Source organism: Eleutherodactylus coqui, chromosome 7, assembly GCF_035609145.1.
Source record: "Eleutherodactylus coqui strain aEleCoq1 chromosome 7, aEleCoq1.hap1, whole genome shotgun sequence".
NCBI lineage: Eukaryota > Metazoa > Chordata > Amphibia > Anura > Eleutherodactylidae > Eleutherodactylus > Eleutherodactylus coqui.
Window position 1 is genome coordinate 36,678,141 of NC_089843.1, and position 22,967 is coordinate 36,701,107.

Here is a 22,967-nt window from a genome sequence, read left to right on the forward strand (position 1 = left end):
GAAGCAGGAGAGCAGCAGCCCTACCAGCACCAGTAGCAACACCACCTTGAGGGCACAATGTGGTCTTTGATATAAATCTATGCTCAGTGATATGTAAGCGTGCTAACTAATCAGTTGAGATTCATGTCTGGTTTATTCTTATAAATGTCAGGCAATCCCCATTGTCTGTGGGCAGGCGGATGCCTCTGTCAGTTACCACACCCCCAGTTTTGCTGAACACCCTGTCTGATAGCACACAGGTAATGGGGCAGGCAAGCACCTCTAAAGCACATTGTGCAAACTCTGGACTCTTATCCGGTTTAGACACCCAGAAGTCAGAAGGGTTAATGCCATGTCTGAGTATATCCATGTGAAAGCTGATATACTCTTGGACCATCATAGATAGTGCTGCCTGTGATTGTCAGCCCTGCCCTGTGCTTTTGCTACAGGCTGCAATGGGCTGAAAAAACTATGCCACCTCTGTTAGACTTCCCCTGTCACTGGTGGTGGGGCTGCTATTGTGGCTTCCTTCTCATTCGCCATCAGCTACAGAGCTGCATTTTGAGATCCCTCCCCACTGTCACAATGCGATTTGTCATTTTGGCCTTGTAAGGAAAATCAAGGAGGGTGGTGACCTAGTAATGATCTCTGATGTTTTCATGTTGGCTATGCGATGATCCTTCTGCAAGCACTGCAGTATTTAAGCACTCATATGCCTCAAAGTGCCTAAGAGTAATGGCCAACATTGCTCCTGAAAGTGTCCTTTGGCTGGTCCCACCATCCGCGTAGAATAGCTGGGTTAGTGATGGATGGAAAGAATGTTGCGTAGCCCCCTCACCTGCCTCTGAACCTGTATTATCCCTCTACTCTTTCTCTTCTACTTCTTCCTCCTGCTCTTCCTCTCTATACTCCTCCCATAGGTAGAGAAATGTGCTGGAGAAGGTGGACTCTTTATTTGCATAAAGCCATCCTCCCTACAGTGTTGAATAATGGTGGACTTGCCAGACAGTTGAGAGAATAGTACCCTTTCCTCCTCCTGTGACAACAACCTGTCATTGTCCCTAAGGCATTGTAGCATCTGTTCCAGCAGACAGACAACAGGGAGGGTTGTCATCACAACTGACCATTTTAGTCACTTCCTCAAAGCAGGCTAAAACAACATACACGTCTTTGATCTGCAGCCACTCCACAGGTATCAAGTGACTTACCTCTAGACAGCGTTCGCTAATGACATACACCATCTGGTACTCCTTGAACGCTCTCTGCTGCTGGTTTAGCCTCCGCAATATATGCAACACTGCACCTCTGCCAGATGGGGGGTGGCTGAGTGTGAATGCCGAAAGTGTGAGCACAGTTTTTTGGCTTTTTCTTGCACTGGATGTAGACCTTGGTAATTGTTTAGGAAGCGCTACACAACCAGGTTCATCACATGGACCAGGCAAGGTACATGTGTGAGATTGCCGAGGCGAAGGGCTGCCAGTCGGTTTGTCCCATTGTCACACACAACCTTGCTTGGCTTCAGATTGTGTGAGGTCAGCCATGTGTCAGCCTTGGCCTGCAGAGCCGCCAACAGTTCTTCAGCCATGTGACTGCACTGCCTTAGACGTATGAGTTTTAGGACAGCATTTTGGCGTTTATGACGCGCACCGCTGTATAGAGGTCGAATTTTATCACATATACATATCTGTGCCGATGTTGCAAGGTGGCATCAAAAGGTGGAAGAAGAGAAGGAGGGGGGTGAGGAGGATATATTCAAGGATGAATGTCCCTCAACTCTTGGGGGTACCATGAAATGTGGGCCACCGCTTTTACATTCAATTAGCTAGTGTATGGAGGGTTGCCTGCACACCTGAGATACACTGGATTATGGGGTAGATGCCAATATTGGTGAAGGTTGTGGTGTTAGTGGCAGCTCAACTTCTGCTCTCCTGGCTCTGAAGCCTGCAGTTTGGTGTTCAATTGCGGAAGAAAGGCCTGAAGCAGTCATGCTACTGCCCTACACAAAACTGCCTCTCTGTCCTCAGAGACTACTGCATGAATAGGGTGGGAGATGGAGGAAGAGGCAGCAGGATGAGGCTGACTCTATTCCCTCTGGCCCAGATGAGCTCTCCAAGGCAGTGGGTGGAGGGAGTTCATGTGACTGATTAGTTCGTTTACATTCTTGCCACGTTTTAATTGTGTATCACAGATCTTACAGACGCTATTCTGTCATTACGTGCGGTTTTGAAGAATTCCCAGGCAGCACAAGTTCTGAAAGTAGACCTACCTGCGGGCCTAATGTTGGTGCTGCTGTGAGTAGTAGTAATGAAGATACAGCCATATTTTTGTTTGCAACACCCTACTCCCTGTCTTACCTTGGTACTGCCCCACGATGTCTACCTCTTCCTCCTCCCCCTGTGAGCTTCTATTATTACTTTCCCTGTATGTCCATGTTGGCTCAAGCACCTCATCATCTTCCACCTTCTCTTCCTCTTCTTTGTCCTTCTCCTCCTGAGTGGAGTCTATGTCAAAGTGAGTACCGGGATCTGACACCAACGTTTTCACATCCCCCTAAGTAGACATTACCTGTGGGGGGGCTGACCTCAATAGAGGTAAGAGAATAATGTGAAGTCCCAAAAATTTCCATGGGTTTGAATTGATTTCAATAATGAATTGCTTTGCCAGATTGTCCACTATCGAAAAATGTAGATGTCATCAATAAATCGGTACCAATGAATGACATGTAATTGAAATGTCTGCAATGGGTACAGCTGCTTCCAAATCACAAAGAGTACTAGCTCAGCTCTAGACAGCCTCTATCAATCACGCTCAACAGGCATTACTCATCTGGCAGACCTCAGCCTCATTCTTGCAATGGCTTGGCACTTGACATTGGTAACACGGATATCCCCATTATGCTGGCTACATCTGCTCATTTAAGCCCTCCTCAACACAACACCTAAAGCACATGGCTCTGCTCCTCTGTGTGTTGGAGTCACGTTTGTCATCATCACCATCATCGCTGTGTGTGGGAACCCACTACTTAAGACTCCATTTACATACCAGCCACACTTCCAACATGGCCACTCTGCCATATTGTCTTTGCATGCCATTGCATTTTGCCAAGTTATATTTATGGCATTATCTGTGTAGAGCACAGCTTCAGATAACTTTGAGAAATTTTCTATTGCCTAAATAGAATCCGAATAGCTTTAGGCAATCAATAAAGGCTGTACACTTCTGCAGAGGGTCCATCTGCCAGTGCCTTGCACGCTAACACCTCTGCATGCCTATATTCACTACCATTCCTTTTCTTCACTCAAACTTTCTCTCCCCTTGGTTGGGGAATTTTTATATAATTGAGTCCTTGCATTACCTCAATTTTAAAAACACAAGACACAGGAGCATAATAACTAGACTAGTAACTATTAGGATACACACAGCTCTGCTACATGGTACATCCATTATGATTCCCACACATCACAAACACAAGTCTACTGCGTGGTACATCTATGCTGATTCCCAGACATCACCAGCTCAGCAGACTCCTGAATATAGTGATCAGCCCCTGATCATGTGATCCCTGACTCCACCCTCACAGATGATCAAATGACGGTGACATCATCACAGGTCTTGGTGGCTGTTGTCAGCTTTTCCAGTATATAGTACTTTTTACCAAACTGCAAAATGGCTCCTCCCACAGCAGTGATGTCACTGCAGGTCCTTCAGCCCACCGGATCTCTGTGGTGGCGGTAGATCGGTGTCTTCTGTCAGGACTGCTTAATTGTGTCTGAAATAATAACAACTTAGTTGTATTCTCATTTTGTTATTTTTGTCCTCCCCTTCTCAAGAGCCCTAACGGTGTTGATCTTCTGTCGATCAGGCTCTGTGTTTCATATATGTTGTAGGGCCGGCGATGATGTCACCAGGGGCGGAGTGATGATGTCACCAGGGGCAAAGCATGAGAAGCACCCACACACAAACATACATACTCACGGTCAAGTGGTTGTTAGCAGTTTGATAGAATTTTAATAGACCTCAAGATTACTAAAAAAAAATTAAAACATGGTATGCAGTGTCCATATAAACAGGTTCATACACACTGGTAATATTATGTATAAACAAGCCAATTCATTGGTATAAAAATATAGAAGTGGTCAGTCCTTATATATGCAATAATTCAATCCAATTAACATGAAGAAAAAGAAGTATAGATATACCAGTACTGCGTTGCTGCATCCGATGCGCGTTTCACCCCCTGCTTCCTTGAGGAAACAGTTTTACTTTTCTCTCAATGTTCTCAACTTTTTGCAAACACACTTGAAAGACATGTCATTTTATAATTATACTAACTATGTATTAGAGGGGATTGGCAGTAACTGTGATGCGCAATGAGCCATCACTTTGTTTTAGAAGCGTTCTTTAATACTAAGTTGAACATAGGATGTTGGGCTGCTCCAACCCCCCCCCCCCCTTCCCACCCCCATCCCCACACAATCTGCTTAATTACAACCTGGCAGCGAGAGTTACATTTCTCCACTATAGGGCAATTGATGCATTAACCCCTTGAGTGGCAGGTTTCCTACCACCCTGTCAGACCCACCAGGGCAGGTTTTTTAAAATGGTCTAATCATTGAATTTCAACTAATTTTGCAGTTGCGTCTCAAGAGCCATAACTTTTTCATTTTTCCATTGACATGGCCATATAAGGGCTTGTTTTTTGCGGGACAAGTTGTGATTTTTTAAACAGGGGGGAGGAAAAAAAGAAATGGGGAAAAAAGAAAAAAAGGGGCCATGTCATTAAGGGGTTAAATAATGCATTAACTTCCTTCTCTGGGTCATTACGACGCACACAGATACCACATGTGTGATTGTATTTTTGATTTTTTTACTAAATAAAGGGAGACAAGTGTTTTTATTATTTTTTTTTAATAATTTTTTTTACTTTTTTTTTTCCTTTTACTTTTTTTTTTGTCCCTTTAGGGGACTTCTACAGGGACCCATCAGGACCCCCTGATCACATTCCGGGGGTCCGATGGTGACAGCCCTTTACATGCTGCAGTGACAGCCCTTTACATGCTGCAGTCACATAGACTGCAGCATGTAAAGGGTTAACACAGCAGAGATCGGAGGTTTTCTCTGATCTCTGCTGTAAGAGCTAGTACCTAGCTGTCCTCTGACAGCCAAGCACTAGCTCTCCCTGCCACAGAGACCATCGGCTTGCTTCTGACAAGCCGATGGTCTCTATGGCAACCTGTAAACAAAGGAGGAGACTTAGAAGCAGGAGATTGCCGGCAGATCGGCAATATCTTCTGCTGGTTTTTCAAAGCCCTTGCTTTGTTCTCTGTGGGTCTGTGCAGGCAGAGCACACTGTCACAGCTTGTGGCATTGTGCTCTGTAGCTCCCATAGTGATACATAGCCCAGAAATCTTCCGGGCTATATTGCTATGGGCAGTGAAGTTCGTCCTGGAAAATTTCCAGGCGTGCCACTCAAGGGGTTAAAGGGGTTTTCCAAGCTATTTTTATTGATGACCTATATGGATGAGCGAGTATACTCGCTAAGGCACATTACTCGAGCGAGTAGTGCCTTAGCCGAGTATCTCCCCGCTCGTCTCTAAAGATTCGAGGGCCGGCGGGGGGCGGGGAGCGGTGGGGGAGAGGGGGAGGAACGGAGGGGAGATTTCTCTCTCCCTCTCTCTCCCCCGCTCCCCGCCGCAACTCACCTGTCACCCGCGCCGGCCCCCGAATCTTTAGAGATGAGCGGGCAGATACTCGGATAAGACACTACTCGCTCGAGTAATGTGCCTTAGCGAGTATACTCGCTCATCTCTAATGACCTATAGTCAGGATAGGCAATAGTTGATTGACAGAGTCCGCTGCTTCGGACCCCGACCCATCAACTATTCCGGCGCATGGTGTCACCGACAATATATATAAGATACGGAGCAGAAGCAGACCACTCTGACCTCTATGTAATGGCTGGCAGTGGTAATTGCAGACCCAGCTCTCGTTGATTTTAATGAGAGCTGCACCTGCAATTAGCAGATGAGCCTAGCTGTAGAGACTACTTTAAGAGTTAAACCCGTGCAACCTAGGATGACGGTAGGTAGAGAATATTTATATTTAAAGGTTAATGTGCTAATTGCTTAAAGCACAATTATGACTAAGTATGGTTTATTGCTAAAAGAGCAATTGCTGAGATTGCCATTTGTTTGGTGCTGTAAAATAAGTAGCGCCATGAAACGTTTAAAGGGGTTGTCCCGAGAAAGCAAGTGGGGTTCAGCACTTCTGTATGGCCATATTAATGCACTTTGTAATGTACATCGTGCATTAAATATGAGCCATACAGAAGTTATTCACTTACCTGCTCCGTTGCTGGCGTCCCCGTCTCCATGGTGCCGTCTAATTTCAGCGTCTAATCTCCCGATTAGACGCGCTTGCGCAGAAGGGTCTTCTCCCTTCTCTTGGGTCTCGGCACGAGCGGCGTTCTGGCTCTGCCCTCTTTTACGCGTCATCGCGTAGCTCCGCCCGTCACGTGTGCCGATTCCAGCCAATCAGGAGGCTGGAATCGGCAATGGACCGCACAGAGCCCACGGTGCACCATTAGAGAAGACCCGCGGTGCATCGTGGGTGAAGATCCCGGCGGCCATCTTGGTAAGGTAAGTAAGAAGTCGCCGCAGAGCGGGGATTCGGGTGAGTACTAAACTTTTTTTTTTTTTAACCCATCCCTTGTGTTTGTCTCGCGCCCAACGGGGGGCCTATTGAAAAAAAAAAAAAGCCGTTTCGGCGCGGGACAACCCCTTTAACTGCCGTGAGAAAGCAGGGTGGACTCGGATGTAAAAGGTTGTGCAATATTTTAAGGGAATCTGTCACCTGATTTTAACCCTATTAGCTAAGCTTCTGGGCTGACAGTAGGTGACCCGCTAAATCTCTGGATGTAAGTGATGTACTTACCTATTGCATTGTTCCCCCGGCATCACCACTGAAAGTCACTGCTCAATCTTTTGAGTGACCCGCTAAGTAGTCCGCCCCTTCTTTTTTAATTTAATAATGGATGGGCTGCTTAGCTAAGCTAAGCTTCCAGCGCTGACACCAGTGAAATGATGGGAAAGGTTAGTAAAACACTTACATCCCCGGACTTAGCGAGTCACCTATTTTCAGCCCATAAGCTTAGCTTACAGCGTTAAAAGTAGGTGGCAGAGTCACTTTAGGTACTGAACACTGTTTTGGAGTTATGCAAAGCAATTTTTGCCCCATTCACACAAGCGTTTTTATGCTGCTTCAAAACATCAACCAAAAATGGTGACCATGTGAAGCATTGGATCCCAATACATTCGCATGAGCAATTTTTGGGCGCATTAAAAAAAAAACCGCACCACTAAAACGCAAAATCGACGACAGTTTTTGGTCGCTGATTTTTCATGCTGCGTCAAAAGAGGGGTCTTGACTTATCTTTTGACGAAACACACTGAAGGCTCCCATAGACTCCTATGGGAGCTGGAAAAAAAAGGGAGGGGGGAGGAGTTTACCTGCATCCAGCGCTCGGGAAAGAAGACAGCTGCCGCTATTTAAGCATTAGAAGTCATTCAGAGGATTTCTGCTGACCGACGGAATTCCACGCTACATTATTTTTTCTCGTTATACGCCCATGTGAATGGACAAGAAAAAGCTAATTAATCGAGAGACTCGATCATGGGTATTCTTTAGTCATGCGAGGCCTACTATTGTGAATGTTTAGTAAATTGCTTCTTTTGCAAACTCCCTCCACCTCCATCTGTCACCGTTTTATGGTCAGATCCACAGCGACAATAAATGGGTTCACATACACAAAGTGATGAAAAGTAGATATACATGCAAGATATTAAAAGACATCAAAGACATCAAGAAAGATATCAAAAGTGACACATAAGAACAAAAGATACAGATAGGGTATATAGTGTGACCACAAGATACGGAAAAGTAAAACAATATCATATTTAGCATCCGTGGTGCATGGCAAATCAATATAGGGATAATTGATGTTCATCAGCCGCAGAGGTCAAAAGAGGACTTCACCAACACCATTGCATGGTGGACTCCCCCTGCCTTTGTCTGCAGTGAACTGATAAATCATGGATGACGCTACATGACATTGCTACTAAATTATACAATGAGACAATTTGTAGCCATTCTGTCAAGTGTTGCAAAGTAAACTTTCCTCTTACACATTAGAGAGACACTACTCAGGTCTGAAAATGTCACATTCCTCACGGAATACAAGTAGTGTTGAGCTAAACTGGCGATACACGGATACCAGGTTAGCCCGCAGAGCCCGAAAATCCTCGTAACAGGTGTCTGTGCAGTGTCCATAAATATCATGATTAGGAAGGTTATTGTCAGCATGTGCTAAGTGTAAGATGGGGGCTTCCCAAGTCATGACTATATGTTGAATATCTCTTAAAATCTGTTCATGGACCACAAGATAGGACCCCCCACTCCCCATCAATCCCGACTACTCTCCCTTCCTCTTCATCCTTAAGTAGGTTGGTCCTGGCCAGGCCATCTTTGAATTATAGATTTCTTGGATGAAGAAGTTCTTATCATTTAGAACAGCATATATGGAATTGTCATTTAACTAATTTGGTCTAGTGTTTGATTACATTGTAATCACACTATGTTGTACCTGATATATACTTCCTTGTCAAAATTTAATAAAAATTATTGTTACAAAAGAAAGAAAGAGCAGGCAGGTCTTGAAAATTAAATACAATAATGTAGAAATCTGTGGGAGGAGGTTTGTCACCTTGCTTTTCGCTTAGTGACGCAGTCTACTTTTGCATGTGGGGTGTGCTGGGGAATACGGTGGTATCTTTGTGTGGTTCCGGTCTGGTTCTCATCTTGGAGTGTCGCCCGGGAGATTGTTTGTGCATCGTACAACTGTCTGATGGGCAGTCCATCTCTGATAGAAGTCCAGGTTCTCTCCCCTCCTATTCAACTGAAGGAACGACTCCTTCCTTGCTGAGTGATGTCTCCAGCCGGCAGAGCTGGAGACATCATGTGTTCTATCTTCAGAGCGCTTGCACTGCTCTGACAATGACGCATGCTCGTGACCTCACTCCGAAACAGCAAGTGCGCTTGATCCCTCGGTGCGGCACGGGCGCTTTGAGGGTGGAATGCATGCTGGAGATGTCACTTAGGCTTTTTTTTGAGGGGTGGGCGAGAAGAAAGCCTGGACCATTGGTAGATGGTTCACAGCTTGTTAGCAAAGGGCATGCGGGCGGTTTCTTGGGCAATGTCCCGGGGTGGGAGCCAGATTGGAGCAGATTGGGGGGATTGCTGCATTCCTTGGCATGTCCCACAGGTGGAGACATATTGTGTTGCTGGGTGAGAAGGGAGTTGACAGACTTCCTTTAACAGCATAGTGCAAGTTCAGACCCTCCTAATACAGACAAATCTAAAAATCCTTGATTAGTTTTTTTTTCAGAGCTACATATTCCCTTTATATTAACAAGTTGGAGATACTGTAGGGGGCACAGCAAGAAAACTGAATTTAAGCTGTAACAGATCTGTCATTTACGCCTGAAAAAAAAAATAAATAAAAAATAGCGCTGCATCCTGTGCTACCTGTTCTGGCAAATAATAATGGAATCTGCAATAGAGACTCTGGCCAGAAGACCGTAGCCTTATATTTAGTCATGAAGGAAAAAACATATCCGCCAACCTATACATACATTTTTACATGCACTTCCATCACGACACATAACCAATCCCACTTTAGGAATCACTCAAGTTAACTCCCTCAGCAAATCTTAAGGCCCATTTAGACCCAACGTTTCTCGCTCAAAATTTGCTCAAAGCCGTCTTTTGTGCGAGAATCGTTGGGTCTAAATGCACGGACATCTGCACGAGTCGTTCCTTGCTCAATTCTAGTTCTTTTAGAATTGAGTGATGAACTCTTATCAGCGGTGCAGGCTGTTATCACAGATGTCAACGCTGATAAGATTCTTTCAGCTCATGTCCCACTGGTAGTTCACAGCGGGACGCGAGCTGTATTCGTGGAGAACAATACAACTGTTTGTTCAGCTACTATACACTATGAAAAGATGATCACTCAAAACAGTCACTCAAACTGTTGTTTGTGTGACTTTTGAGCGATCATCTGTCAGTGTAAATGGTGTCTTACTTGTCAATGAAGATCTTCTCAACTTGTGGTACCAAGACCTGCAACAGCCTCATGTTTGTCTGCAGGGGCAGCTTCACCTTCCAAGTCATAACCTGTTGGCAAACAATATTTGCAATATTTTAGGACATGCATGCATTACTGAAATTCTCAAGATTAATCTGTATGGGGCGGGTGGATTGACACCTTTATTTATCTCTAAGGGCTTTGGGGTTTCACAACAGATTCTTAATTCCTACAAACAGAGAAAACATAGAAAATCGATGGCAGAAGAAGCCTACATGGTCCATCTAGTCTGCTCTTCTATTATTTCCTTTTTGTTTCTCTCTTAGGGCTTTTACCCACTAGTGTTTTTTTTTTCACTGCGTTTTCTTTCCATATGTCTAGGGGACTTTCTAATGTTAAAATCGCATTGCAGAAAAATCGCAAGTTTGCGTTGCTGCGATTTTTGTGCAATGCGATTTTAACATTAAAAAAGTCCCATTGACATTTGGGGAAAAAATGCAGCAAAATCGCAGTGAGAAAAGAAAAATGCTAGTGGGTAAAAGCCCTTAGGCGAGAGATCTATACTTATCCCAGGAAGCTGAACTTCATTTACTTCATTTTCCCACCACGCCAGCTGAAAAAGTTGGTTCCAAACATCTACTACTCTTTATGTAAAATAATACTTTCCAACATTGCTACTGATTTTTCACCAAAGGCTCTCGGATTGTACCCCCTTATTTTAGGCCGCTCTCACACCGGCCGCTTTTTTCCGCGATTAGCGCAGCGTCCAGGTAAAATGCTTCCACTGATTTCTAACTCTTGATTTTTGAGCGCTATCAGTACTATTTCCATGCGTTTTACGCATCTCATAACCCATCACAATGATGGAGTGTGTTAAAGCACTGTCAAACTCTGTGTCATGCGCTCAAAGACACCGCTCAAAATCGTGGTGAAATGCCACGGTTTTGAGCGGCATTTAACTGAACGCATGTGTAAAAGTGACCTTGGAGTTTAGTTTCTTAACCCTTTCCAATCCACTGTCTGACATCTGTAGACATTCTGATTGAAGGCTGTAGAGCTCCGATATCGGAAGACATCCGTCAGGGTATTCTTGCTGTATAATAATCGCCGCTCTGTTGTCGGGGGGCCTCTCCAACATGTCCCATACCGCAGTACTGGCTCCAGCAAGCCGATGGTGTCATTGTGAAATGGCAGAAAGAGAAAGCCTCCTAGGAATCCCTGAATCCAAAATTGGATTGCAAAGGGTTAATTTAGACCTATAACACATATAAACATTATATAAGTTCTTATAAATTTTGTTCTTCAGACCTTCCACCGTTTTTGTAGACCCTCTTTGGACTCATTCTATTTCATCACTCTTTCCTGAACTGAACAGAATATTCTAGATGTGATTTAATCAGAGCTCCCCACAGCGGGATCACGATCTACCTATGCCTCTCTGTATGGCCATGTTCCCACGAGGGATCTCACAGAGTTCCAGCTGTGAAATATGTGCATGTGCCGTGCCGCCAGTATGCAATAACATTGTGTACTGGCTGCGTGCCGCCCATCACCATGTGCTATCTTGGCGTTTATGTGCATAATGCGCGTCAGGATTGAACATGCTGTGATTTATTTTTTTTTTGCACAATTCGTGTGAGCGGCAACATGGTCACCTAAGGGATATTGGTACAGCGTATGTGAAGGCTATGGGCCTAAACATATACATATATATTTCCTCTTGTCTCCTATGAACATCTCTGATATATATAAGATTGGATTGTTACAGGAATAGAAATAGAAAATAGTACTCAGCAAAAGTATATATAACTTATATTCTTTACTTGTCTTCTGTTGCACTGTTCAAAGGTCAGTGTGCCACAGTGTCCAGTAAAGACAATGCCTTAATGATTAACTGCTATCTATGTAAAAGCACATGACTGGCTGAAATGTACACATATTGACAATAGACCACTCTCCTTTAAAAATACTATATAATGGAAGATATTTTGTAATAAAGGCAGATTGTTTTTAGACACGGTCATGATGTTTGTGTCCATTGCTTTCTCACGCGGCCGCCATAACCACCTCTGATTTGGAATCTCACAGCATATTGACGGAACGATTGAATTTCCCTAACACGTATTACACGTACAAAACGCTCTAACCACATACTTGTGTGAGACACCCCTATGAGGTACTTTAAGTTTGTGTTTTGATGGTCTCTTTGTTCAATGTACTCAAGCTTAAATCTCTAATTGATTTTGTATTATGTGTTTTACAATCTGTATTATACAAAATTTTTGTTGTAAAAGCACAATAAAAATTATATGATCAAAAAGAGGAATCATAAAAAAAAAAATCTGTTCATGGATTGAGGGCTTAAACAGATGGGCGTGATTTAGTCCCGTTATGCGGTTGTGATAATCCCGGCTGCATAATGGGACAAAACGAAACCAATCATTTTAATGGTTTCATTTTCACTAGCGGTATTCTTGCCCGTTAATACCCTTTTTCCCTGAAAATAAGATATGCCCCGAAAATAAGACATAGCATGATTTTCCAGAATTTTTGAACATGCAAAATGATTTTTACGGCTTTTTGAGGGTGCTTGAAATATAAGCCCTACTCCAAAATTAAGCCCAGCTAACAGTTAATTAAAAAAGTCAATTTAAATAGTGTTCAGGCAGCTATACGGGTAAAAAAGTTAAACCTTTTTGAACAAAAATTAATATAAGACACTGTCTTATTTTCGGGGAAACACGGTAGTAGGGGTGAGAAAAGATAGGGCAGCACCTACTTTCCTACCTTTTGCTATAGCTCGGAGTTTGAATAATCCGGAAAAAAAAAAAAACGATCAAGCATAACTACGCTCCATCGTGGTGAGCATAGTTGCACATGCGTCATCTGAAGAAGCCCTAAAGGTAGATAGTAAAAAATACTCCTTCCATATGCATTTGCACACAATGCATATGTTGTGCTATCACACAACATCCAACCTGCATCTTACACACTAGTCATCGTAAGACTCTTCAAATACAACTACTGTACATCAATACTCCACTGTCTAGCTAACTAGCCCCATAACTATGCATGCCATAGTTTAACAAAATTTTACCAAATTTTAGCAACTCCAAAATTACCCTTAGTAATTAATGACATTGATAGCTTTTAGTCTAGCGCACTCTGAAAATATGACATTTTCCTATCAACAGTCAAAATCCTATCTAACTTGTCCCTTTTTATCATTTTCCCAGTTCACAGGGTTAACTTTTCTGACCCTCGTACATGCAGTGGCCAGGGGGGTCAGGAAGTCAGAAACAGCCAAGTGGGTTTTACCACACTATTTCTCTAACTCGCATAGATGTTAATGGGAGTTATGTAAAGAGTGTAGCACAGTAAGCTACAACATTTCATTAAGACAATAATGAAGATAATCAACGCATAGCAAATTTCTAGTATTATACCAACATGACTCCTTCAGTTTTTAATAGAATTCATAATAAAACTTAATCCACTGACTGAAAATATTCTAAATAGTTGCATAAAGGAATGAAATGGAGGAGATACGCACAGTGGTAGAGCACAGAAGCAATTTTCAGTAGCATACATCAAATCTTAGGTCCAGAGTTATTGGGATTATTGAAGTACAGTATGACATCCTGATTAGAGATGAGCGAACGTGCTCGGCCCCGCCCCTTTTTCGCCCGAATACCGCGATTTTCGAGTACTTCCGTACTCGGGCGAAAAAATTCGGGGGTCGCCGTGGCGGCACGGGGGGTTGCAGCGGGGAGTGGGGGGGAGCCCTCTCTCTCTCCCTCTCCCCCCCACTCCCCGCTGCTACCCCCCACGCCGCCACGCCTCTCCCCGCCCCCCGGCGCACCCGAGTACTTTTCACCCGAGTAGTGAAGTACTCGAAAATCGCGGTATTCGGGCGAAAAAGGGGCGGGGCCGAGCACATTCGCTCATCTCTAATCCTGATCTGTCCCAATGTGTGAGAATGTCGCAAGAGAGACCGGAGCTACTGAAAGGTTTACCAGGTGCGGAATATGACGCCGGTGATGGAGGGGCTTTACACCAGTTCAGGAGAACAAACAATGCTTTACTGAATGTATGATGAAGAGTAATATGGCAATAACATACGGCAGTGTTATCTGGATACAATATAAACAGTGTACTAATGTTCGATTAACGCTATAACTCAGTCTGTAATCTATGAATAGGGTGTCCTTAAAGAGCCACTAAAGCAAGAACATATTTTTCCATCCACGGCCCCCTCACCTGTTGGCCTATCACACTCTGGAGGATAGGCAACACCCCAGAAGGGTACCCTGGACACTTGACAAATGTGGGGAGCTGGGAGGGTTAAGCGATGGCTTGTCACGGCGGTACTTACCAGGTACCTTTTCCCAGAGGGATGACACATAGTCAAAACCTGAGCAGGACTGCAGGTCACTGTCGACACCCCTGGGATAGGGAATGCCAATAAACAGGATGAAGGAGGTAATAGTTGTCATGGGTGATGCCACCATTCCCACACACCGGTATATAACATGGTGGAGATTAAACAAAGACATTGGTGTATAGTACCTCTGGTCCCCAGGAACGGTTAGGGCCCGGTATAAACTTTACTTGAAATAACTTTGGCAAGACAATTATCCACAACCATTTAGGTACAATTCTTCACAGTGCAGGTAAGAAAAAGAAGTTCAGAGGTCAGGGAGGATGTACAGGATGAAACCGGTCCTACAGTCTGTTTATCTGTAGGGGTGTGACTTAGTACCTCTGCACTGGATCTGTTCTGGAAAAGTGATTACTTACAAAGCTCTCTCTTAGGGTTGGGGCTCACTCTAATCACATTCAGAATACAGTTGCTACGGGAAGTCTCTCTTTCTTCTCCATCTTCACCACTAGGAAGCTGAAGGTGCTCCCATGTGGCTCTCTGTTAGGTGGTAGACCAGTTGGAACTCTCTGAAGATGGACCCTTTCCCACTCTCAAACACTCCTATTTATACCCTCACTTCTACCACATGATACATTTACAGGCAGGCAATGATTTTATTAAAGTTAACCTCTCAAGCGCTGCAGCTGTGCAACACATATACTGGAAATGACAAGACAGGCTTTTCATAGTGCATGTACATAGGACAAACATGTATGACATTTATGGAGGGGACCAGGATGATATTCTGGGACACTACAGATACTCTGATTTATTGATGATAGTACTCATGATTACACATTTTTTCTTGTTCTTGAGCTGTATGGATGTAAAATACTTGATGCTTAGTTTCCCTGCAAATCAATGCTGAGGTCTGGGGGTTCCAGCAAGAGAACACCCTTTGATTAGCTTAGAATTGGAGGACCCTTCAACCGGGACAAATCCATTAGTACTATAGTCTTCTATTCATATGCAGGGTGTTACAAAAAGATGGACCCAATTTCAAAGCAGTGTTTTTCAAGATGGCAACATGTCATAATTGCACAAAAAGTTAAACATTTTAATCAAGTTATACTAACAGTTTTATAACTACTCTATGTTCCCCCAACCTGCTGTACAAACAACACAGAGATGACAGTTGCATTCATCCCATACACCTCTCAAAAGTGTCTTCTTCCACTGAAGTCACCATTGCCATTATTCTGTTTTAGAGGTCATCCAGAATAGTTGCTAATAGAAGCACGAAAACACTGTCTTTACTATATTCCCACAAGAAAAAGTTAGAGGGTGTAATATCTGGTGAGCTCGGGGGCCAATAGTGTAACACCAATTCTTGGGGTCCTGTGCAGCCTATCCAATATTGAGGCAGTTAGAAAACGTTACATAGAGGGGCAAATATGGCAGTGCTCCATAAATCTATCTTTGGTTAAAATGTAGCTATCATTTTTTTAATGTATAGAATAGACGATTCTAAGCATTTTTGCAATATGTTTTATCAGCCTATCCTGTACATTTTTCCTTCAAAACCCTTTTTGCTGGGGAACTCCATATTTATCTAACAGCATAGCAGAAGAGGGCGCTCCAGCTGCGCCTGCATTGTTCACTATAGTGCAGGCACAGCTGTTCCCATTATAACACTCTACTAGTGAATCCTGCTTTGTCTATTTTATTCAGTAGTACACACATAATACTTTCTTCTGCGCCCCACATCTGTCCCCAGTGTTTAGTAGTTCTCTTCTGCCTCTGCTGCTCTTTCCCCTGGCAGCACGCTGTGAGGGAGAAGCCATTTTATGCTGCAGATGGCCTCTCCCCTTCCCAGCGCCCACTCTCAACTGGACCCAATGTACTAGCAGGGGCAACAGGTGGTGACATACAGTACTGTACACCCAATGCACTAAGCACCCTGACCAGAGGCGTAAGTTTAAGATTCGGGGCCCCAATGCAAAACCTGTAACAGAGCCCCCAACTATAGTGCTTTATTCATACTACTATGCTCCCTATATGGAGGCCTTATGGGCCCCCTAAGCAGAGGCGTAACTTGAAGCTCCCGGGCCCGGATGCAAAACTTGTAACAGGGCCCCCAACTATAATGCTTTAATCATAGTACTGGGTTCCCTATATAGAGAAGAGAGGCCTTATGGACCCCCTAAGGCTCCTTGGCCCGGGTGCAACCGCATCCCCTATAGTTACGTCCCTGACAGTATATTAAGTCCAGAGGGGAGTGTGCAGTGTGAACCGGAGAAGCCATCTTGCGGCATAGAATGGCTTCTCCATACAGAGTGCACCGCTGAAAACACATGAGCGGAGGAAGAAGAGAAATGACAGTGCTGGGAACAAATGTGGGACACAGAAGAAAGCATTATATGTACAAGACTGAATAAAATATAGAAAGCAGGCTTTATTAACCCCTTCCGATCCACTGTCTGACGTCTGAAGACATTCTGATTGAAGGCTGTACAGCTCTGATGTCGAAAGACGTCCAGCAGAGTATTCTTACTGTATATTGCTGGCCGATCTTTTGTCGGGGGCCTCTCCAGCATGTCTCATACCGCAGTACTGGCTCTAGCCAGCAGATGGCGCCATTGTTTAATGGCAGAAAGAGAAAAACCCCTAGGAAACCCTGAATCCAAAATTGGATTGCAAAGGGTTAAATAAAGAGTTTGATGGGAACAGCTGTGCCTGCACTATAGAGAACAGTGCAGACACAGCTGGAGCGCCCTCTTCTGTTAGGTGAATGCAGATATCTTCAGCGATATTTTCACCTATCTGTATAGCAGAGGGGATCTGAAGGGACAACGTTCAGAATATCCTGATAAAACATATTGCGAAAAATGCTTAGAATGGCCAACTCTGTACTTTACAAACATTAAATGAGAGTTACACATTAACGCAGCTGCTAAAACGGAACACGAGCTGAAAATATTAAACCGCGCCGTGTTCCTTAATGTTATTGAAGAATATAATATTTTAATATTACCTTTTCTAAAATCCTTCTAATAACCCATTTTAATAGATTTCTTCTAATTCTTTGATTTGAATATAGCTGATAATCATTAAAAAATATATTTTTGGGATCCTGCCTTTATTATGACAAGCAATAAGAGGAAATATAATCCTTCTCAATCCTGTTCAGGATTACACGGATAATACCTCCTGGCAGAAGAAAAATAATAATCATTTTACAGCAACGCTTCCAAACCGGCTTTACTTCATGTGAATTTAATTTGTGAAGATAGCTAACGCTATGGACAAACTGGGAAGTCTGATCTGTAGCATGTACTTTGGATGGCCACTTTCTTAGAGACGTCGTCCCTTTCATGATTGGTGCTTCCCTGTATGGAAATTCTCCCCGGAGTGCAGAATAAAATCATGTGGATCAGTATCAGTGCAAATCCACATTAGAGGACTTTTAACAAGGCCTGGTCATCGGTGTTAGACTTACCCAGGGCTTCACTGTCAACCTTGTGGAGAGTGTACCAAGAATGGTGTGATGGAGGGAAAACATCCAGCTTAAGAGGATCCTGTGGACGGAAATAACGTGTCAGTGAATGGCGTCAGAGGAGGATGTCAAGATTAGAGATGAGCGAGCATACTCGCTAAGGCTAACTACTCAAGCGAGTAGTGCCTTAGCCGAGTATCCTCCCGCTCGTCTGTAAAGATTCGGGGGCAAGGCTAAGTTCCGAGAATTAGCCCCGCCCCCGTCCAGCCTCTCCCCATTGCAAATAGTGCAGAGGGCGGAGAGGAGGCAGAGAGGGGGCGGGAGCTCAGTTCCTGCTCCTGGCTCTTCCATCCCCCCCCCCCCCCACTGCAGATGAGGACGACATATATCGGCTCGGGCTCGGCGTGAAAACCGAGCCGATATACGTTCATGTGAATGCAGCCTTATTGTGGTTTTTGGGAGGCAAAACCAACAAAATAAGCATTTTGCCTGAATTGTTAAGGGTTTTTTTAATGTTTTTTTGCCGTGCAGGGTAAATAGTTTGTCCAATTTATTGTACAAGTGGTTACAGATACGATGATACCAAATATGTGAGATTTTTAAGATTTTAATTTACTTTATACAAATAGGGGAATAGTTTTTTTAAACTATTTTTATTTTTTATGTCCTCGCAGAGAACTTGAAGCATAACAACTATGATAATGCATTGCAGTACTTCTGTACTCCAATGCCTTACCACTTGCAATAGCGATCATAGGCAATGGTAAGACAATGGTAAGACAAGACACCAATATGTGGCATCCTGTTGCCATAACATTGTTATGATAACAACCCATGGTCCCTCAGTGATTACATAACAGAGTACCGATGACATCACAGAGGGAGCATGCTCCCTCTGTGAACCATATACATGCCACAACCTACATAGATCATCATGACATGTGAACACAAAAAGGGATCCACACATAAGGCTTAGAATAATTAAAATAGACAAACTTTATTACAAAACAGAATAATAGTTAAAAAGAGTTTCTGGATATACGGGAACAAGACTTGAAGAATGGAATAAACATTCATCCATGATATAAATAGGATAACAATATATACAATAGGGGATCTACTAAGTCATAATTAGAGATGAGCGAACATACTCGTTTCGAGTAATTACTTGATCGAGCACCGCGATTTTCGAGTACTTCACTACTCGGGTGAAAAGATTCGGGGGTCGCCAGGGGGCGGGCGTGGTGAAGTGGGGGGGGGGGGGGGTAGCAGCGCGGAACAGGGGGGAGCTCTCTCTCTCCCTCTCCCCCCACTCCCCTCTGCCACCCCCCGCTCACCCACAGCGCTTCCCGAATCTTTTCACCCGAGTAGTGAAGTACTCGAAAATCACGGTGCTCGATTGTGAAATCGGCCTTACCGAGTACGTTCGCTCATCTCTAGTCATAATACAAGCCAGACAAAACAAGGCAATAAATTAAGACTGTCAGATCACACAACATATAAATACAAAGTTGTTACCACATGCCAATCAAAACCTGTATCCTGAGCCCCAATGCACGTTTCGCATCTGCTTTCTCAAGAGGGCCATAGATCACGACATGTAAGGGGTTATTAGTGGGGATCACCATTCATATGTATCCCCGCTGTTGCAGTGGGAGGCCAGCTATCGCTAACAGCCAGCTACCACTGCGGGGGTGGCATGGGCTCAGCTTCTCATCCTATGGCATCCACAACGAGGATCCTCTGATCATCCGACAATTATGAGCAGCTCCAAGTGTTTCATTGTCTACCATGCAGTCATAGATGGCGCCTTTGTTACGCATCGGTATCTGACGGAACTAATTTAGGTGCTTGGCTGAAGGACATTTGGTCTCACAGCACCCATTACACGTACGGCCTTTTACACCCACCCTCAGCTCTGTTTGCAGTGGTAGAACCAGAAACCATAAAAAGGCAACAGCACTCATAATACATTTACTATCAGAGGTTTACATACCTATAATCAATACTCTGATCACATTAAACAATGCAAGGTTCTTGGTCTATAATTTGATCAAATTACATTGGGCCATCTACCAACAGAGGGTAAATGGGCGTCGGGCATGTACGACCAGGTGAAGGCAGCCAAAACGTCACAATATTTGTAGAAAAAAGGATTAAAGGGGTTGTCCCGCGCCGAAACGGGTTTTTTTTTTTTTCAACTCCCCCCCCGGTCGGCGCGAGACAACCCCGATGCAGGGAGGTAAAGAAAGCTTACCGGAGCGCTTACCTTAATCCCGGCGCTCCGGTGACTTCAATACTTACCGCTGAAGATGGCCGCCGGGATCCTCTGTCTCCGTGGACCGCAGCTCTTCTGTGCGGTCCATTGCCGATTCCAGCCTCCTGATTGGCTGGAATCGGCACGTGACGGGGCGGAGCTACACGGAGCCTGCATTCTGCACGAGCGGCTCCATAGAAGACTGCAGAAGACCCGGACTGCGCAAGCGCGGCTAATTTGGCCATCGGAGGGCGAAAATTAGTCGGCACCATGGAGACGAGGACGCCAGCAACGGAGCAGGTAAGTATAAAACTTTTTATAACTTCTGTATGGCTCATAATTAATGCACAATGTATATTACAAAGTGCATTATTATGGCCATACAGAAGTGTATAGACCCACTTGCTGCCGCGGGACAACCCTTTTAAATATTTCACAATAGAAATCTATAGGTGCATGTTAAACTAATACTGCCACATATAATGGAAGCAGAAACCAAAAGCAGCAACAGCAGTCCCTCCTACTGGATTATGTAAATGGTATCCTACCCTCCCTGGTTTTATTTGTAGGCTTAGTCCCAAGAGAGGAGCATTCTGAGAGGTAGGAACCCAACTTTCCCAGTTTAGGATTAAACCACCTGGTATTACCATCTGAAAGCTTGGTCACCTGGACGTTGGTAGACGGGCCAATGTGATCTGATCAAATTATATACCAAGAGTCTTGCATTATTTAATGTGGTTGGTGTATTTATTATAGGTATGTACACCTCTAATAGTAAATTTATTTTGAGTGCTTTTACCGTTTTTTGGTCTCTGCTGCTATTGGATGTTGCAGCCATGGTTTAACGTGCACCTATAGATTTCTATTGGGTAGTGCTGACCTATTTTATGTGTTTGCAGTGGTGTCATGAATAACGAAACTGGTTATTAATGGTACATACTCTGATTGGGTCACCATTACTAGTAGGGTATCACAGGGGGCAGTATTGGGCCTCTTTCTATTTAATATATTTATTAAAGACCTGGTAGAAAGATAGTGCAGTAAAATAGCAATATTTGCAGATGATACAAAACAATGTAAAGCAATTAACACGAGAGAGGGCGCAAGGAGATCACAAGAGGATCTGGATTAGTTGGAGGAAAAAAGTGTCAAATGAGTGTTACAGCAAATATGGAGCGAAATGCGTCAGAATACCATATAGAACCTGTATACCTCCATGCCCACCTCAATCACATCTTCTATCAAAGTAACAGGTAGTAGAACAGGGTACTAGAGCCTCCATGCCTACCTGTATAACATCTTGCATGCACGCTAGAAGCAGTACAACAGGGTACTAGAACCTCCATGTCTGTCCATAACACATCTTGTATCCAAGCTACAGGCAGTACAACAGGGTGCTAGAACCTCCATGCCCAACTGTATCACATCTTGTATCCAAGCTAGAGGTGGTACAACAGGGTACTAGAGCCTTCATGCCCACCCATATCACATCTTATATCCAAGCTAGAGGTGGTACAGCAGAGTACTAGAGCCTCCATGCCCACCCATATCACATCTTATATCCAAGCTAGAGGTGGCCTAACAGGGTAATAAAGCCTCTATGCTCACCCTAATTACATCTTATATCCAAGAAATAGGTGGTACAACAGGGTACTAGAGCCTCCATGCTCACCCATATCACATCTTGGATCCAAGTTAGAGGTGGTGCAATAGAGTACTAGAGCCTCCATGCCTGCCCATATGATATCTTGTATCCAAATTAGAGGTAGTCCAACAGGGTATTAGAGCCTGCATACCTGCCAGTGTACTAGAGCCTCCATACCCACCTGTATCACATCTTGTGTCCAAGCTAGAGGTGGTACAACAGGGTACTAGAGCCTCCATGCCTTCCTTTTTCACATCTTGTATCCAAGCTAGAGGCGGTACAACAGGATACTAGAGCCTCCATGCCCCCATATCACATCTTGTATCCAAGCTAGAGGTGGTATGACAGGGTGCTAGAACCTCTATGCCCGCCTGCAATACATCTTGTATCCAAGCTAGAGGCGGTACAACAGGGTACTAGAGCCCCCATACCCACCTGTATTACATCTTGTATCCAAGCTATAGGCAGTACAACAGGGTACTAGAGCCTTGATGCCCGCTCGTATCACATCTTGTATCCAAGCTAGAGGTGGTACAACAGGGTACTAGAGCCTCCATGCCCGCCCGTATCACATCTTGTATCCAAGCTAGAGGCGGTACAACAGGGTACTAGAGCTTCCATGCCTGCCCGTATCACATCTTGTATCCAAGCTAGAGGCGGTACAACAGGGTACTAGAGCCTCCCTACAAGGGGTCGGTTCTCCACAACAAATGATGGTTTTTCTCTGATATGTAATTACTTATAACAACGTTACAATCACACAGAGGAAGTTCCATCCATCCAACAACTTCTGGGGGAGGGATGTTACTGATAATGAGTGTGTATATATATATTCCTTCTAGGAGAGGGATTGGTTTTGACAATGAGTTTAAATTACACTCCCATACAGTAACTGAATAATACACATACATAACATTTTCTTATACTATCTGAATAATACCTGGATAACACAGCATAACCGAATAACATTACCATACATTTATTAAATAATGCATACTGTGAGTAATAAAACTGCAATAACAAAACTGAACAATTATTCCATATGATGCCTGCATAATACCACCATAACATGATTAAATATTA